Here is a 17769-nt window from a genome sequence, read left to right on the forward strand (position 1 = left end):
TCCATCCCTGTGGTCCATCTGTTGGGTCCATCCATTGGGTCCATCCATGTGGACCAGTTTCGGTTACCTGACAGCATAATGAAACAGTTGTCTTCTTCCAGAGTGAGCATTGCCCAAAGAGAGTGCCAGGCACGAACTACATTCTTTTTAAGACCTACGTTTGCAAGTCACATGACATTCCTTCTGCCATACACTATTGGTGGAGCAGTCACGGCATCCCAAGATTCAAGAGGAGGGAACTTAGTCCACCTTTCAGAAAAAGGAGCATCTTCCCCCTTATGAAAAGATCAGGTGGGATACGGAGGCTGGGTGTTTATTTGGGACAGTACGCCTTGCCACATGGGTTGGTCAGGCCCATGAATCCTAATGAGGGCATTCAGCTCCAATGAATGCACTTCGGGGTCTAGCACAGGCCCGGAACCTGTATTTACAGTTTGCCAAATGCTTTCCCTCACTTTATTTCAAATGGGATGATCACCTCCCTTCTCTTTTGAAGACATGCCAAGGACCCGAGAGGGGTTGAGGAGTCCTCTGAAGGTCACAGAAGAACAGAGAAGACAGTCCAAGCGCTCAGCTACAGAGCTGGTCTGATAAACGGTAGCTGCCCCATACAGTGTCACGTTAGGTGGCTGTGAAATGGAATGAACTTTAGGGGCACAAGGGTGGCTCAGTGGGCTAAGCACCTGACTTCAGCTCAGGTCATGATCTCGTGGTTCGTGGGTTCGAGCCCCACATCGGGCTCTGTGCTGACAGCTCAGAGCCTGGAGCCTGCTTCAGATTCTGTGTCTCCCCCCCTCTCCTGCTCGCACTCTGTCTCTCAAAAAATCAGTGAACGTTAAACAACAGTTTAAATGGAGTGAACTTTACGTTCAAAAATGGAAGGATCGTCAACCTATAGATTAATTTATTTAAAAAATGATGTATAAGAAAATAGTAGCTACACTCACGGAGACGATGGAATTATAATTGGGTGGGGAGCACCTGGATGGCTTCTGGGTTGGATGGTACAGGTGGTGCTTATGAGAGCGTTCCTCTGGTCAGGGCGCCTGGGTGGCGCAGTCGGTTAAGCGTCCGACTTCAGCCAGGTCACGATCTCGCGGTCCGTGAGTTTGAGCCCCGCGTCGGGCTCTGGGCTGACGGCTCAGAGCCTGGAGCCTGTTTCCGATTCTGTGTCTCCCTCTCTCTCTGCCCCTCCCCCGTTCATGCTCTGTCTCTCTCTGTCCCAAAAATAAAATAAACGTTGAAAAAAAAAAATTAAAAAAAAAAAAAAAGAGTGTTCCTCTGGTGATAACTTACTAATTGTCGATAAACACGGTGCTTGTGTAAGTTATAATTTAATAATAAACACTGCATTAATTGTTTTTTCAACTTTCTGGATTTGTGTTGTATTTCATTTACAAAAACAAAAACAAAAAACACCAAAACACTTTGGCATCCCTCAAGAAGTGAGAGAGAAGGACCGCATGACCCGCCATTCCCCTCCTAGGAATACACCCAAGAGGATGGGAAACACGTGTTCAAACAAAAACTTGTACACGAATACTCATGACTGCTCTATACGCAACAGCCAAAAGGAGAAAACAGCCCAAGTGTCCATCAATTGGTAGATAAAGTATGACTTGCCCCTGGCCTGGAATAGTCTTCAGCCGTTAACAAGGAGTGGAACAGACACATATGGATAAACCTGGAAAGTCTGGTGCCGAGTGAAGCGTGCCAGATGCAAATGGCCACACCGTGCGACTCCACTGATCTGAAATGTCCAGAGCAGGTGAATCCACAGGGGCAGAAGCAGACTGAGTGGTGGCCAGGGGCTGGGGGAGGGGACAATGGGGAGCGACTGCCAACGGGCACAGGGTTCCTTTCTTGGGGGGGATGAGACTGTTCTGGAACTAGATGGAGGTGATGGTTTCACAACAGTGTGAATGTACAAAATGGCACCAAGTTGTACACATTAACGGATGAATTCTACCTGAATTTCACCTCAGCGACAACAGAAGGCAGTGTTTCGAGGGCCCTCTCATGGTAGGAAGCGATAATGATGCATGCGGGGGACGGTCACGGGCTCTCACTAATGGCACCATGAAGCTGGGTGGCTTTGTCTCCCAGACCCACAGCTCTGTGGGGAGGACAAACAGGTGCCTTCTGCGTGGGCCCCTTGAGGGCCGACCAGTGAGAACCACTGCCGTCCTGATCCCTCTGTTCTCACGGATGACAGTGGCGAGCTCAGGGTCCCTGGCCTGCAACAGTCCGCAAGGAAGGCAGGGAGGCAGCAGAATTCATGTTATTTGTCAGGATCTAGGTCTTTGATCTCATGTGATGGTCTCCTTTAAAGGATGTCTAACACAATCCACGTGGGAGGTAGGGACCCAGTGCTGGAAGTCACGGTTCTCCATGACAGACCCCCGGTGCAATGCCACCTGACGACAGACTACAGGGATCTGTTGTCAGTGACATCTGGGAACATGTGGTCAGCTACGGAAAGCACGTGTGCACGTCTGTGTGTGTGCCTATGTGTCCACGTGGGCCCGCGTGTGTCCACACGTGTCTGTATACACACACGTGTGATTCTCTGTCCATATATGCGTTGTGTGTATTATGCGTGGGGCCACAAGTGTGAGTTTTATGTGTCTGTCTCTTTGTGTGTGCTTACGTGTGTGTATATGTATCTGTGTGCACGTGAGTTCATGTGTGTGTCTGTGCGTGTATGTGCACGTGTATGTCCACGTGTGTAGGGACCATGACCGTGAGGTTTGTGGGTGTATGTGTGTGTGTGTGTGCACAGATCAACTGAGTTGCACCCTTGGGGACAAAACCTCAGCAAACTCTCATTTTCTGGGATATCTAAGCTCTTCCTCGTTCTTGGTGGGAGAGTCGCTTCAAAGCCTCACTTGTAGGTAATTAAATGACCTCGCAGAGACCTGACAAGTCCTTCGTTGTCCTTGACCAGCGGGACAAAACCCATCCCTTTGAAATATTAACAACATCTTTTTGTCATCTCAAACCAAACTGCCTTATAATAAAAAATAAAATTACTTTATCGTATGCGGACCTCCAGTTACTCACTTTCATTGCTCAAAAATTTTTATATGCTTCTAACATATGGAAAGTGGGCATCAATGGCCCATAATCCTTTAAAATGAGAAACCGTATATTTTCTTGCCTACGATAAAAAGGCCCGTCTCTGTGAGGACAGTGGAGCGTGCTGGCGGCTGTCCTGTGGTTAGCGCGCTGAAGGTCACGCGCCGCGGGCAAAGAGACATGCTGTCCTGTGATGGGAGCTGAGGCTGGATGGGGGAGGCCTGCACGGCAGAGGAGTCCTCCTCCCCGGCCATTGTCTCTTGCACCCCCGGTACCTGGGCAGGTTCTGGGGGGCCATGTCCTTTCTCTGTGGTGCGTTGTGAGAAGTCTATTTTTGAAAATAATAATGGAGGGGCGCCTGGGTGGCGCAGTCAGTTAAGAGTCCGACTTCGGCCAGGTCACGATCTCGTGGTCCGTGGGTTCGAGCCCCGCGTCAGGCTCTGGGCTGATGGCTCGGAGCCTGGAGCCTGTTTCCGATTCTGTGTCTCCCTCTCTCTCTGCCCCTCCCCCGTTCATGCTTTGTCTCTCTCTGTCCCAAAAATAAATAAACGTTGAAAAAAAAAAAAAAAAAGAAAAGAATAATGGAATAGCACAGGGTGTTAGTTCCCAGGGCCACAGTGGAGCGGCACTTCTGGAGGCAACACATCCAAAACCCAGGTGACAGCAGGGTTTGCGTCCATCTCTTGGGCCATGGACACATCACTGCACCCCTGCTCCCATAGCCACATGCTGTCCTCCTGTGTCTGAATCTTCCTCTTACCAGGACATCAGTCACTGGGTGAGTGACCCACCCTCCCCATCCAGCGTGGCCTCATCTCGATGAGATTAGATCCTGTTTCCAAAAAACTACGTTCTGAGGTTCCAGGTGCACAAGAATTTAGGCGGGAGGTGGGCGCAGTGTTCATCCCAGGACGCACGATGGGAATTCTGTAGATGGCACATGAGGCAAAAATCACGCAAGGTCACCATGAGCCTTAAAAGCCCGTTGGGAAATAGGCAGAGAAGTCGTGTGCAGCTCGGTGCTTAGGAAGGAAGAAACTTCCTGAGACGCCCAGAAGACTCCCCTTAATCGTCATTGCCCAGAGCTGTGTCCCGTGTCCCCCTCCCACCCTCAGCCTGGATGAGTTTTTGGCACAAGGAACAGGATTGCTGGGGTGAGCCCAGAACAGTCGTGACTCATCCCGAGACTGGGCACAGCATCACTTGTACAAAGTCGGTGTAGCAAAAAGCAGGGATACCTGCTGACAGGGGACCAGACGTCCGCCACCAAGGGAACACGTGCTTCGCCAGACGCTGCTCAATCGCTCTCCAAACTATGCGCCCGGGTCTGTGCTCCTGGGTAGACTGTTCCCAACAGTGGCCTCAGTTCTCTGCCATCCGGTATCCATGCCCCTCGCAACGTGAGTTTGCCCCTCCTCCATCCGGAGGGGGGTCTGCACCTCTCAAACGTGGATACCCCCTCAGCGGGTTGTTGCCGAGCGATGAAAAGGACGAGGCACTGACGTGCGCTAGAACACAAAACAATCTTGGAAACAGGGCGCCAAGTGAGAGAAGCCCGCACACAAGGCCACATACGGCTGGACTCCGCCTGTGTGATGTGCCCAGATAAGTAAATCCACAGAGACAGAACGGGGATTAGAGGATGCCGGGGGGTTGCGGGGGGCGGGGGGAGGCAGAGGGGTGAAGTGTTTCTTTCGGGAGTAATAAGGATGTGCTAAAATGGGCTGTCGTGGTGGGAGGGTAACAGTGGACGTACTAGAAGCCGTTGGAACGTGCACTTTAACGAGCGAACTGGACGGCGTATGAATTCTGTCTTGGCAGGACCGTTAAAAGCGAGTCTACGCTTTTGATTCAGTGCTCTTTTTGTACCGTGTCTTGGCCCAGAGGGGAGGCTGTGTCCGGTCCAAGGCCTCCAGCAGCCTCAGACGCGGCACGGGTGCATCATGAGCAATTACAGCCCAGCCTGGTGGAAGATGGCGCATGGTCCGGTCGCCCCCTTGCCCCGGCCCACAGCGAGCTAATCAGCCAACGTGTGAGTGAGGCCGTCCCAGATCGCCGGCCCTCAGCCACCTCTCCAGCTGACCACGGACCCACGAGCCATCAAGACCAGCCAAACCCCCGGCTGATGCATAAACTCGGGATCCATAACAAGCAGTCATTAAGTTGCATCTTCTTGGGGCAACGTTACTCAACAATGACATACGGCCGCCATGATAATTTTCCTTTAACAAGGCTCTATTGAGAGATCGTTCACACTTAACTGCGAGTCCCCTTGTCAAAGTGTACGAGTCGGTGGCATTTATCCACAGAGTGGCACTTCCATCCGTGCGGTTGATTTTAGAACATTTCATCATCGAAGGAAGAAGCTTGGCATCCGCTAGCAGTGGCCCTGCCCCCACCCCAAAACCCCCTCCCCATCCTCTGGCGTCCACTCGTCTACGCTGTGTCTCTATGGGTTTGCTTCTCCTGGACATTTCCTATAAATGGAATCCTTCAGTATGTGGCCTTTGGTGACCGGCTTCTTTCCGTTGGCACAACGTTTTCAAGGTTCATCCGCATTGTTACCGTAGCGTCCTGACTTTTCATTAAAAGGCCTCCTTATCTGCTTCCTTACGAACTCTCTTTCTCCAGTAAAATGTAAGATCTGTGACCTCAGGGAGTTTGCTTACGCTCATGAACCGCGGCCTCTCCGCTGCCTAGGACTGAGCTGTGCACGCAGAACGCCCCTGGAAAGAACGCGTGGGTTAAGGGGGAGATCAAGAAACACGGTGAAGGGCTGTTGAAAGAGCCTGAACAGGCTCTGCGTTACAAGCTGGTCCGCACCCGGGCGTGTCTCAGGGTGCCCCTGTCACGTGGCGGCCGAGTGAGGGCCACCTCCGGGGGCCACCACTGCCGGTTCCTCCAAACCCAGGTGCCCGTTGCCTCCTCCCCAAGCCTCACGCATTGTGGTTCCAAAGCAACGCTCTTGCCGTGGTTGAGTAACGACAACGAAACCTTCCTTCCTTCGCTTCTGGCAACATTGACAAATTGACAGGGGAGGGGGAGGGAAATCTTACCTGGTAATGAGAGTTGTTTTGCCTCGGGTGCAGAGTGTTCCCCCCGCTGTCCTCCTTTCTCCCTCCACCCCCCGCTCCCCGGGGAGGAGGGCGCTAATGGGGTGACGGGCACGGGGCTTTTCCAGACCCACCTGCACACTTGCCTTAATGCCCCGGCCCCCGGTGGGGACGAGTGACAAGGTTATTTGGACCTGCCTCACCGTAAACCTTGACAGAGTCTTTCATTTAAAGAAAAACAAACGTCCTTCATTTTCGAAGCTCTCTGTTGGCACTGGGGGGCCGAGCCTGCGAGCTGTTTCCGCGGCCTCCATCTCCATTCTCTCCCGTGTGATGGAACGAGGCTTTATTGGCATCGCTCTATCAAGCGGGGGAAGAGGAAGCAATCCAGCTGCAAATTACCTGGATAAAACCCTTGTCACAAGACGTAATCGTGTCTGAACCAACATCGGGGCCCCGGGGGCTGGTGTCGCCTGTCGGAACATCGGGACTCCTCCCAGCTCTCCGCAGAACTGTGAAGGTCGGAGAATGTTCATCTGTTGAGGGATAGACACGTGGGGGAGAGTGATAATTGTCAGATCTCTGGAGACCCATTTGGCGTTCCAGCACTGATGCCTCACCTGTGCCGTGACTTGCCCAACGGACTTGTAAGGGGCACACGTGACTCATGCCTCCAACAAGGCTGCCAGGGGCCAGGGCAAAAGGATGTGTCACAAAGGAGAAAGATGGTCGCCTGGCATTTGGGTGAACAGAATCCCACTCAGGACCAACCTCCATGCGGGGGACAAAGGGCAGGGGACTTGTAGATGGACCGAGAGCTGCAGGCGTGTGATGTGTTCTGAACCTCACAGGCGCTCGGCCAGGACGCTCGGATGTGGAGCCCAGGCCGACCGACAGAGGGGCTCCTCCTGGCAATGCTGGGGGGGGGCTCCGTCTGCCTCCCCGCTAAGACGTGGCACCAGAATCTGTCAATAGACAGCACACTTGTCACAGTGGACTTTGTTCGACTGATTCAGATGGGTGGGACTCTTGATATGTTTTTGATGGAGGGGATTCGTGTTATTTATAATGTGGCTGGTCATTTAGATTTTATTAGTATTTTAATGTTGCCCTACTCCAACCCACATTACTTACAACCCAAATTCTGAGTGCTCTTAATGTGACCCCGAGGGCTGTGGAGCCCCGATGGAGGCGGGCCAGCTGAGTTCCGGAACCTTCCATCATTGCGTGCCAGGCAGCCGCTGTCTTCACACCGAGTTCCGGAAAGTGTGTCAAACAGTAGCTTTATGTGTCAGTGGGCAGAACTACTGAAGGGCTCCCAGACAGCGGGTGAGTGTGATTTCTGGGTGTCTCTGGAAGAGATCAGCCCTTGACCCTGTAAGACCAGGAAGATCACTGCCCACCATGCGGGCAGGTGCCATGTGGCCCCCTGGTGGCCTGGGTAAAACAAAAAACAGAGCGACTGTCAATTCCCTCTCTGCGTGAGCTGAGTCTCAGGCCCCAGCCGTCAGGGAGGGGCTCCCACACCCGCCTCCTGGCTCTCTGGCCTCCTCGTCACACGACATCACACGTCCGGCTCCCCCTGGCCCCCAGCCACAGGCGGGAGATCTCGGGGCCTCTCAGGATCCGTTATCACCTGCGCCAGCTCCCGTAACACAACTCTTATCTCTCTCCGTTTATCCTGTTGGCTCTGTTTCCCTGGAGAACCCAGACTAGTAACAACATCCACGGAGCAGTCCTTTGTTTTTTAAATCGCATTTCTCCATTTCATGACGCAAAGGCAAAATACGTTTCAAACATTTCAGATGACTGCTCTCCCCCATCCTCTGAATAAAGAAGCTTTGTTGTTCACACCTCTCATCTTCCATTTCGTGAGAATCCCACTGTTTCCAGCCCGGCCCCCGTGTGTCATCAGAATGATGGAAAGCAGTGTGGAGATGTGGAGGTCATAGGGTCCTGGGGCTCGGGACAGGGCCGCGGCCCAGACAGACCCGTGTTCATCAATTTGAGGCACAGATGAGCTCCCCAAGCAGGAGAGCACAGTCGTGGAAAAGAGAAGGGAGCCCAGGACCGAGCCCTCGCTGCCTGGGTCTGCTCTTGCCTTGTCCTGAGTCACTCCCCCGTCCTGCCCCCCTCAGACCCTGCACAGCATTGCCCTGTGTCCCTCCTTCCTACATTCATTTATTTTGCCCTCATTGTCCTTGGAACAGTCTTTTCCCATTTAGGGAATGTGTTAGTTTCTCATCGCTGCTGTAACGAATCACCACAAATGTGCAAGTGGCTTAAAACAACGCACACTCATTATATTACAGCTCTGTAGGCCAGAAGTCTGAAAGTCACGTTCCTTCGAGAGGCCCCAGGTAGGATCCTCCTCTTGGCTTTTCCGGCCTCCCCAGGCAGCTGGTGTTCCTTGGCCCCCAGGATAATCCAGGATAATCTCTTCACCTGAAGGGCCTCGCTCCCATCTGCAAATCGCCTTTTGCTGCGAAGGCAACAGATTCTCACGTCCCCAAGTCTCGGACGAGGATGTTGCTCGTCGGCCCATCTCGGGGACATCCTCCCAACGGGAGCCTCACGTTCCCATTTAAGAAGGCAGATGGCAAGTCCCCAACGCCCTCCACCTCCCGTCTTGTTGCAAGGATGCCGCTTCTCGGGGAGGAACTGCAGCCTCTCGGGAGGGCAGGCAGCACCGGGACTCGAGCGGATGACGGGGCAGGCGAGCGGCTCGGGTTGGTGCAGTTACAGGGCTGCTGAAGTAGACAGCCAGACCCGAGGGAGCAGAGCGTGTAGCACTCACGATACCGGAGCCCACGCCAGCATCAGGGTCAGCGTGCCCCACCCCCTGCACCAGGCCCCGTGAGGCTGCTGGGTACACACACACTGGGAGGCACCACCACCAGGAAGCACAGCGGCCAGGACCCAGAGCCTGCGGGGGGGGGGGGGGCAGCAAACAGTCCCTCCATGGGCGCCTGACCTTCTCTGTTGCCTACATGGTTAGCTACTGAGACTGCTCAGTATTGGCACGATAATCGGGCACGATAACTGGCAGATAATTGGCACGATAAGCGAGGACATGCAGAGATGCTCCAGGACCCGGGCAGTGCCTCTCCCAACACAGCAGAGGCCCCATCCGACTCAGTGAGATTCCCCTGGATGTGACTTGAGTTCCAAGGTGAGCAACGAGAGGAAACTTGGCCTCACAGCGGCCACGTTCATCTGCCCTGGTGGCATGAAGCCAGGGTTAGCGGTTGGTGTTGGGAGAGGCCCTTCTCTTGGCGATGTAGGGCAAGTTCCTGGGGCAGACGTGGACTCACCGAGGGGAGCCGACGCTCGCACCTGCTCCGGGGACCTTCTCTGGGGCCCCCAGCAACAACAGAGCCGGTTGCTACAGCTGGCTGCGTCTCCTGTGGGATGCCGGACGTGGTTCCTGGAAACTTAGCTTCCATATTTGTTCTCCAGTCCTGGCAGAGATTCTGTGAGCTCCCAACGGCCTCGAAAGGAGCCTTTTTGAGCTCAGTCATTAGAGTCAGCTTCTGATAATTATGACTAAGAAACTTGATCTTCATGAAAGGTGTTCTTAAAACATGATTTCTGGCCGCTGGGCTGTTCTCTCCTGTTTGTTGGCTGTCGTGTGGCACTACAGGGGCTGAGCTATCTGGGACCCTGGGGTTTACACGTGTGTGTGTGTGTGTGTGTGTGTGGTGTAAATTCAGCAAAGGAATACTAAAGTCAGCCAAATCGTATACCATTTTGATGCAAACACAGTACGAAACGTGTCTCAACGTCCTGCAGGTTCAGTGAATGAAAACATCTTCCCAACGACGCTCACCTCCCTGGACTCTCCAAAATGCACCATTTCCTCCACTAACTTTTCTACACCGATGACTTCAGAGGCGTAAAGGGGGCTCGGAGAGGAGAACGTCGTTAACATTTTCTGCCTCTGAACCAGGAAAAGCCAGCCTTCAAGTGCTATTGATTTACTTTCTGTTCGGAGAAGTTATTTGCTCTGATGAAGGTGGTTCCACGCAGCCCTGGGTGAGTCCACTTGACCGGCCTGACAGCATCCCAGAGCTGTCCGCCTAAAAATCCCGTATGTTTATATAATATCCCAGATCTTGTTATCTTTTCCAAGCACCTTGGCTAGCTTACGGGGTGGGGGCGAGAGAAGGGAAGTGAAAAGAGAGATGTGCAGTTTTCTTAAAGACAAGATGTCAAAACCACACAAGTAGGCACCAGGGCAAGAAGAAACGACAAAGTAAACACTCAGTTGTGTTCGGCAACCCCTGGATCCTTTCTCAGATCCACGGCTCTTTGTTAGCGCCTGTGTGTGGCGTTCCAGTGCCGGAAGGGGTGAGGTGCACACGTCTGCCCTCCACATGATGGTTGGGCAGGGAGGAAGAGAGCAGAGTCCTTCGTGAACCAGCCGGGGCTCATGGGGAAGCACCGTCCTCGCATCTGATTCTCTGAGTGCTGAGTCGTTTGGTGAAGCCGTGCGGCCTTGTCTCTTCTCGGTCCTGCACCCAACCCCCTTCTTTGGGTAACAAAACCATACAATTTGGGGGTGCAGTGAGACTGCTTTCAGTCTCTGGAGTTTTCCTTGACTCTGGAGGTAGGCATTGGACCCAAGCAACCAGAGCGCCTAATGCCTGTAGACACAATGGTGGCTTGATAAAGAGCCATGTAATGCAATGGTCTAAAGAGATCCAATTCTGAGTATTTCGTGTCAACGGTTGGCGAAAAGAATGGTTCTTTTCACTAGAGACACCGAGAAGTCACCACGCAAGACTGATGCTCCTGATGGCCATCTTCCTGGCTGCCTGGGCATGCAGTTAACTCAGAGAAGGGCAGAACTGAGAGCACAGAAGTGACAATCCCCGAGGACCTCATAGGAGCACCTGGATCCAGCTTTGCCTGAAAGCCTCCTGGACTTTTAATGTCAGCTCTCCACACCCGTCCCTTTTTTCCTTACACAGTTTTGAGTTAGATTTCTTACTGCTTGGAGCCAGAGGAGTGTGCCTTCTACAGAAATCATGTAAGAGTTCTCATTCTCTCTTTCCCCTCCCTTCTCTCCCTGTCTTTTTTTTTTTTTTCACTCTGTATTCCCCAACATTCTTTTTTTCTTTAAATTTTAGTTAGTTATCATACAGTGAAATATGGGTTTCAAAAGTAGAATTCAGTGACTCATCACTTACATACGACACCCAGTGCTCATCACAAGTGCCCTTCTTAATGCCCATCCCCCATCCACCTCCATCTACCAACCCTCCCCAGTTGTTCTCCATAGTTAAGAGTCTCTTGTGGTTTCTTTCCCTCTCTTCTCTTACCTTCCCCTCCCCTGCGTTCATCTGTTTTGTTTCTTAAACCCCACATATGAGTAAAGTCATATGGTATTTGTCTTTCTCAGACTGACTTACTGCGCTTAGCATAACATATTCTAGGTCCATCCACGTCATTGCAAATGGCTTTTTGTTGTTGTTGTTGAGAGAGAGAGAGAGAGAGAGTGTGTGTGCAAATGAGTGAGGGGCAGAGAGAGAATCCCAGGAAGGGTAGAGAGAGGGGGAGGGAAAGAGAGAGCGAGAGAGAGAGAGAGGGAGAGAGAGAGAGAGGGAGGAGTGAGGATCACCTGAAGTGGGGCTCACGTTTTACCCGAAGCGGGGCTCGAGCTCACGAACCGTGAAATCATGACCTGAGCCCAAGTCGGATGCTTAACTACTGAGCCACCGGGTACCCTGTCCTGTTTTCCTCTCACGTTTTCAGATTCTGTTGTTTTTACCTGTTTCCCCTTCGAGCTGGCTTTCCAGCTCTCTGCTGGGGCCAGCACAGTGCTCCCTTCGGGGCCACAATGAACGAATCAGGCACCGACACTGCGTAACAGCATCGACGTGCAGCCATAACTGGAGCTGAGCCTGGGCTTTGCTGTTCCAGGTCCAAGGCTGCTTCAGAGCCAAATTAGGCTTCATTTTTCAAGCCCAGACTCCTCTCTTTCAAAAGCTGGTTTTCCACACTTGGGGGTATGGCCTGAGGGGCTCTGCAAGGCTTGGGAATGTTTAACATTGCAAATTCCCCAAGGTTTAATATTTGCCTTCGAGTTGGTGCTTCTAAGGGGGGAAAAATATCATCGTTTCCAGTCTTTCTGTTCCAGGATTCTTGCAAAACGGAATTATCAGTCTATGGTCCCGAAGCCTGCACTTCTGAGCGAACAGATTCGATCGTTTTTCCGGGCTTCTGTGCAATTCACGTCCCGCTGAAACAAAGACTCCGCTTGTAATCTCTTCCGCCTTTCACAGAAGAAAACCCCTGATGAAACCCACAGACGTGGCCGCCTTCCTCCGGGCGCCTGCTGGACGACACGCAGCTCGTTTTCTCGTTCCCAGAGGAAGAGGAAGAAGGAGAGTGTCGACCCTCCGTTGGGGGAGGGGGACACGTCTATGAACATGGCCATGAACTTGCTCCAAAGGAAAGCCCCAATCTCACGTTGAACTTGACATTTCAGGTGGGGCCGGCGGGGGCGGGGGGGGGGGTTGGAGCTTTGGTTACGGAAGGAGCAGCTTCAGAATAATTAGCACACATTAAAATTTTTTACAAAATAAAAACGTGGACGTCGCGGATGACAAGAACTGGGAGTCTGGGCCACAGAGCCTGAAAGGGGTTTCCATGGTAACCCCGCTTTGCCAGAGCTAACCGCAGACACCACAGACTGGAGGCTCGCTCTTTAGAATTAGACCCACCACCCGGACCGAAACCCTACTTCTGTGCTGTGCTCCAGACTCAGTCGTCTGCAGTTCACGCGTTTCCAAACGTGCCTTCAGCAAGCGCCATCCGTAGCCCCTCAGAACGGGGTACGATCGGCCGATGTTTCTATCAAAGAGGCTGGAAAAGGCAGCTTGAGAGGGTCCGCGGACCGTCTTTCGTCCCCGCTCCCCGTCAGGATCAGAGAGATGGAATGTGGCTGTCCAAAGGCCCGTATCGGCTGGATGCTAATTGGCCTCATCCCCAGCATTCGTGACACCCCAAACTAAGAGCATGAATGGAGGCCCACGTGCCGTGTGCAAATGCATAAAAGCTACCAATCGGGCTGCCTCTGCAACGAAATGCCTTCTACCCCTTGGCTTTGACTCTGTGCCTCCACATCAGCCCAGACGGCTGGGCTTGACTTGAAAACCCGTTGACCCCTTGGAGGTGCATAGAGTTCTGGAGTTTCCCCAGGACAGGGAAAGCAGCTTCTGATGCCTGGCCCCAGGTCCTCCCTCCCCACGTCTTTCTCCCACACTTGCATGCACGGGGACACCTGTCCTACAGAAGCAGGCCTTGCTCAGATCCCTGATACCAGCTGCCCCAGGCACCTCTCTGGGCCAGGGCTGGGCACACAGGCCTCATGGTCCCCCCTTAGAAGGTCAGCCTCACGGTAGGGGCTCTTGCTGGCCTAGAAGTGGGCCTGGGGCCGTTGTGCGGGACATTATGGGGTCCAGATACCTGGAGTACGGTCAGAAAGGAGGCCCAGAACTCCTGGTGGGCACATCCCATTGGCCTCTGTCCTGATTTCCTAGGCTGCTGTAACAAAGTCCCCAACTGGGCAGATCCAATCAAAGAAATTCATTTTCTCAGAGTTCTGGGGCTGGAAGTCCAAGGTCAGGGGGCTGGCGGGTGTTTCTTCTGAGGCCCCTCTCCTTGGCTTCAGATGGCCTCCTTCTCAGGGGGCCACCTCTTTGTACGTGCCCACCCCTGGTGTCCCCGTGTGTCCACATTTCCTCTCCTCATAAGGCCACCAGTCAGGTCGGATTAGGGCCCCCCTCCAAGAGCCTCATTTTAACTTAATCACCTTTGTAAAGCCCTTATGTCCAAATACAGTCACGGAGTGAGAACATCAGCATGAGTTTTGGGGGACACAGGTCAGCCCCTAACAGCCCCTTTCCCCAGGAGGGATGTGAGTCTATAACAGCGTGCAGAGCAGGGCCCTCTGAAGTGAGACCACCGGCTGTGCCCAGATGTAAGGACTTCCTAACACTGTCATTTGCCCACCACTAAAGCTACTGGTCTGGGCTCCCTGCTCTTGGGGACCACTCTTCACAGATGGATCACTTAGATGGCATTCTTCGATCCTTTTTTCCCACGGAACATGACAGCCTCTGCCCATCACACCAGTTCAGCGACGAGCTTTGCTCTGTATAAACCACAAAGCTTTCTTCCTAGGTCCCCAGGTGGGACCATGGCCAGAGCATGATGGCGTTTTGCCAATAGTAACGGGCCGTCCGTCCATTTGAACGCAGTCAGCTCATAGAAAATTCACCGAGTCTATTGTCAGATTAACTGTTTTCAGAACCCCGGAAAGGAAAAATAATATCAGCGGTGATATTGATGGGAAAAGCAGATTTTCAGCCGTTTCCAAAAGAGTGTGGTTTCTTCATTCTGATGGAGAAGCTTCTCTTGACTGATCACACGATTCAGAATATACAGTTTGGGCCGGGGGCGTGCTGAACCGAGGTGGATTTTCCTCCTCTCGGGGGACTGCCGAGTTTGATCGTTTGCTAAAATGGGAACATTAGCAAAGAGCCAAATTTCCTTTCGTAGCCTCCCGGCAAAGCGAGGACCGCAGACACACGCTTGACACGCCAGTCCTGCCAGCCAGGCACCCTTGTCTAACAGATCCCTCCTCGTTGTCTCCCCCAGTCTTTCCTCCCAAGAACACAGTCGAAAGGACAGAAACTGTTGAACTCAGATCCTCAAAGGCACGTACAGGCCTGCACGGCCCAGGCCTCCGCTGGAGGCTGCCAATCCAGCTCAGCACAGTAAAAAAGAACACACGAGTTCATCAGGACACCTGCCTGTAATATCGCTCTCTGTGGGGCACTTCCAAAGAGCAAGCACTGGGCTCCCTCGCCTGCGTTAGGTGAGAAAGTCTCCCCAGGGATGCGGGAGGTGGGCTTCGCTCCCATTTTGCAGCTGAGCAAACCGAGGACAGAAGTCACTTTGCAGATGGCCACCCAGCTAGGAAAAGCCGAGCAGGTCCGGCTGGTCTGGATTTTTTTTTTTTTTTTAATTTTTTTTTTCAACGTTTATTTTTTTTTTGGGACAGAGAGAGACAGAGCACGAACGGGGGAGGGGCAGAGAGAGAGGGAGACACAGAATCGGAAACAGGCTCCAGGCTCTGAGCCATCAGCCCAGAGCCCGACGCGGGGCTCGAACTCACGGACCGCGAGATCGTGACCTGGCCGAAGTCGGACGCTTAACCGACTGCGCCACCCAGGCGCCCCTGGTCTGGATTTTCAAGTGGACCCTTCAGCAGCTTTCGGCGTAGCCCCAGAGATGTGCAAGCAAAATGCCGTCAATTTTGAACCAAGCTCGTCGTCCCCCCAGAGGACACCCCATGTTCTTTAGTCCTCTTTTTCCTAGTCTCCTTAGCCTCAAGCACTAACGACTCACTTTCTGTCTCGGTGGTTTTTACCTCTTGTGGAAATTTCACATCGATGGACTTGTACGGGGTGGGTCCCTTAGCGTCTGGCGTCTTTCAGTTAGCACGTTTTCAAGGCTCACGCACATATTTGTAGGAATTTTCAGAATCGGATTCCTTTTTATGGCCGAGTAATAACCCACCGTGTGGTTATACTGCGTTTTGTTCATCTGTGCACCCACACATTTGGGTTGTTTCCACCTTTTGGCTGTTGTGAGTGGTGCTGATATTCATGTGCGAGTTTCTGTGTGATGCCCGTTTTCATTCCCTCCTTTATTATTTTTTTAATTATTATTTTTTTTTTGAGAGTGAGAGCGCACAAGCAAGGGAGGGGCAGAGAGAGAGGGAGACACAGAATGTGAAACAGGCTCCAGGCTCTGAGCCGTCAGCACAGAGCCCGATGTGGGGCACGAACCCACCGAACTGTGAGATCATGACCTGAGCCGAAGTTGGACGCTCAACCGAATGAGCCATCCAGGCACCCGCCCCCCTTTTAAAACTCACTTTATTGAGACATGATTAACATGTAAAAAGCTGTAAATAATTAACATATACAAGTTTTCACTTACATGTGGAGCTTGAGAAACTTAACAGAAGACCATGGGGGAGGGGAAGGGGAAAAATAGTTACAAAAAGAGAGGGAGGGGGGCAAACCATAAGAGACTCTTAAATACAGAGAACAAACTGAGGGTTGATAGTGGGGTAAGGGGTGTGGGGAAAATGGGGGATGGGCATTGAGGAAGGCACTTGTGGGGATGAGCACTGGGTGTTGTATGTAAGCGATGAGCCATGGGAATCTACTCCCAAAACCCAGAGCACGTTGTACACACTGTTATGTTAGCTAACTTGGCAATAAATTATATTAAAATACATACACACACACACACACACACACACACACAAAGTTGATGAGTTTGGAGGTAAGGATACACCTGTGAAATCAGCATCACCATCGAGGTCCTGGACACATTCATCACGTCCCAAACTTTCCTCCCACCCCCATTGCTACTGGTATTACTTTTTGTGGCAAAAACACTTAACACCAGATGTCCTCTCTTAGAAAATTTTATTTTCAGGCACCTGGGTGGCTGAGTCAGTTAAGTGTCCAACTGGATTTCAGCTCAGGTCATGATCTCACAGATTGTGAGATCAAGCCCCCGAGTCGGGCTCTGTGCTGACAGCGTGGAGCCTGCTTGGGATTCTCTCCCTCCTTCTCTCTCTGCCCCTTCCTCCCTCTCTCTCTCTCTCTCTCTCTGTCTGTCTCTCTCTCTCTCTCTCAAAATAAATAAACTTAAAAGAAAAAGAAAAACTTATTTTCAATATTGTTCGCTACAGGCATGATGCCGAATAGATCTCCAGATCTTATCCTGTATCACTGACGCTTTGTACCCCTTGACCATGACCCCCAGTTCCCCTGCCCAGCCCCTGAAAATCACCTTTCTACTCTGCTTCCGTAAGTTTGACTACTTTAGATTATACATGTAAGTGGGATCATTACAGGATTTGTCTTTCTGCGTCTGGCTTATTTCACTTTGTAGAATGCCGTCCGGTTCCATCCATGTTGTTGTAAATGATCAGAGTTCCTCCTTTTTAAAAGCTAAATCATAATCTAGGATATGCACATACCACATTTTTAAAGTTCATTTATCCGTCCATGGACGTTGTGATTATTTAAGCGTCTTGCCCATTGTAAGGCTGCAGTGAACTTGGGGGTGCCGACGTCTCTTCACATGGTGATTTCATTTTCTTTGATTGAATATCCAGAAGTGCAATTGCTGGGTCGTAGGGAAATTCTCTTTTTAATTTTTTGAGGAAGCTCCACACTGTTTTCCAGAGTGGCTGCACCAATTTGCATTCCCACCAACAGTGCACGAGGGTTCCCGTTTCTCCACATCCTCCTCAACATTTGTTACCGGTGGTCTTTTTTGATGATAGTCCTCCTAACAGGTGTGAGGTGATAGCTCACTTTTTTAAGGAAACGTGCCTTTCCCTGACGCTTAGTGACGTCGAACACCTTTTCGTGTACCTGGTGGCCATTTCTTTGTCTTCTTTGGAGAAAGGTCTATTCAGGTCTTCTGCAGGTCAGTATCTGGATATCCCAATGTCGTTTATCCCAAGACCATCCTTTCCCCATTGTTTTGTCTTAACGCTCTTGTCAGAGAGTAGTTGACTAAATAAATACGTGTGAGT

The 17769-nt window shown here is 51.9% G+C and overlaps 1 protein-coding gene and 1 long non-coding RNA gene across 2 annotated transcripts in view; both read left to right on the plus strand.

Annotated features, from left to right (window-relative positions):
* SLC15A4 (solute carrier family 15 member 4) overlaps nucleotides 1–17769 on the plus strand; it is an 85411-nt gene that overhangs the window by 55139 nt on the left and 12503 nt on the right. The window lies entirely within an intron of this gene.
* Nucleotides 4751–10150, plus strand: LOC123588516. Its single transcript, XR_006707892.1, has 2 exons — nucleotides 4751–9303; nucleotides 9924–10150. It is a non-coding gene; the product is annotated as an uncharacterized LOC123588516 (long non-coding RNA).

The sequence above is a fragment of the Leopardus geoffroyi genome, chromosome D3 (genome assembly GCF_018350155.1).
Source record: "Leopardus geoffroyi isolate Oge1 chromosome D3, O.geoffroyi_Oge1_pat1.0, whole genome shotgun sequence".
NCBI lineage: Eukaryota > Metazoa > Chordata > Mammalia > Carnivora > Felidae > Leopardus > Leopardus geoffroyi.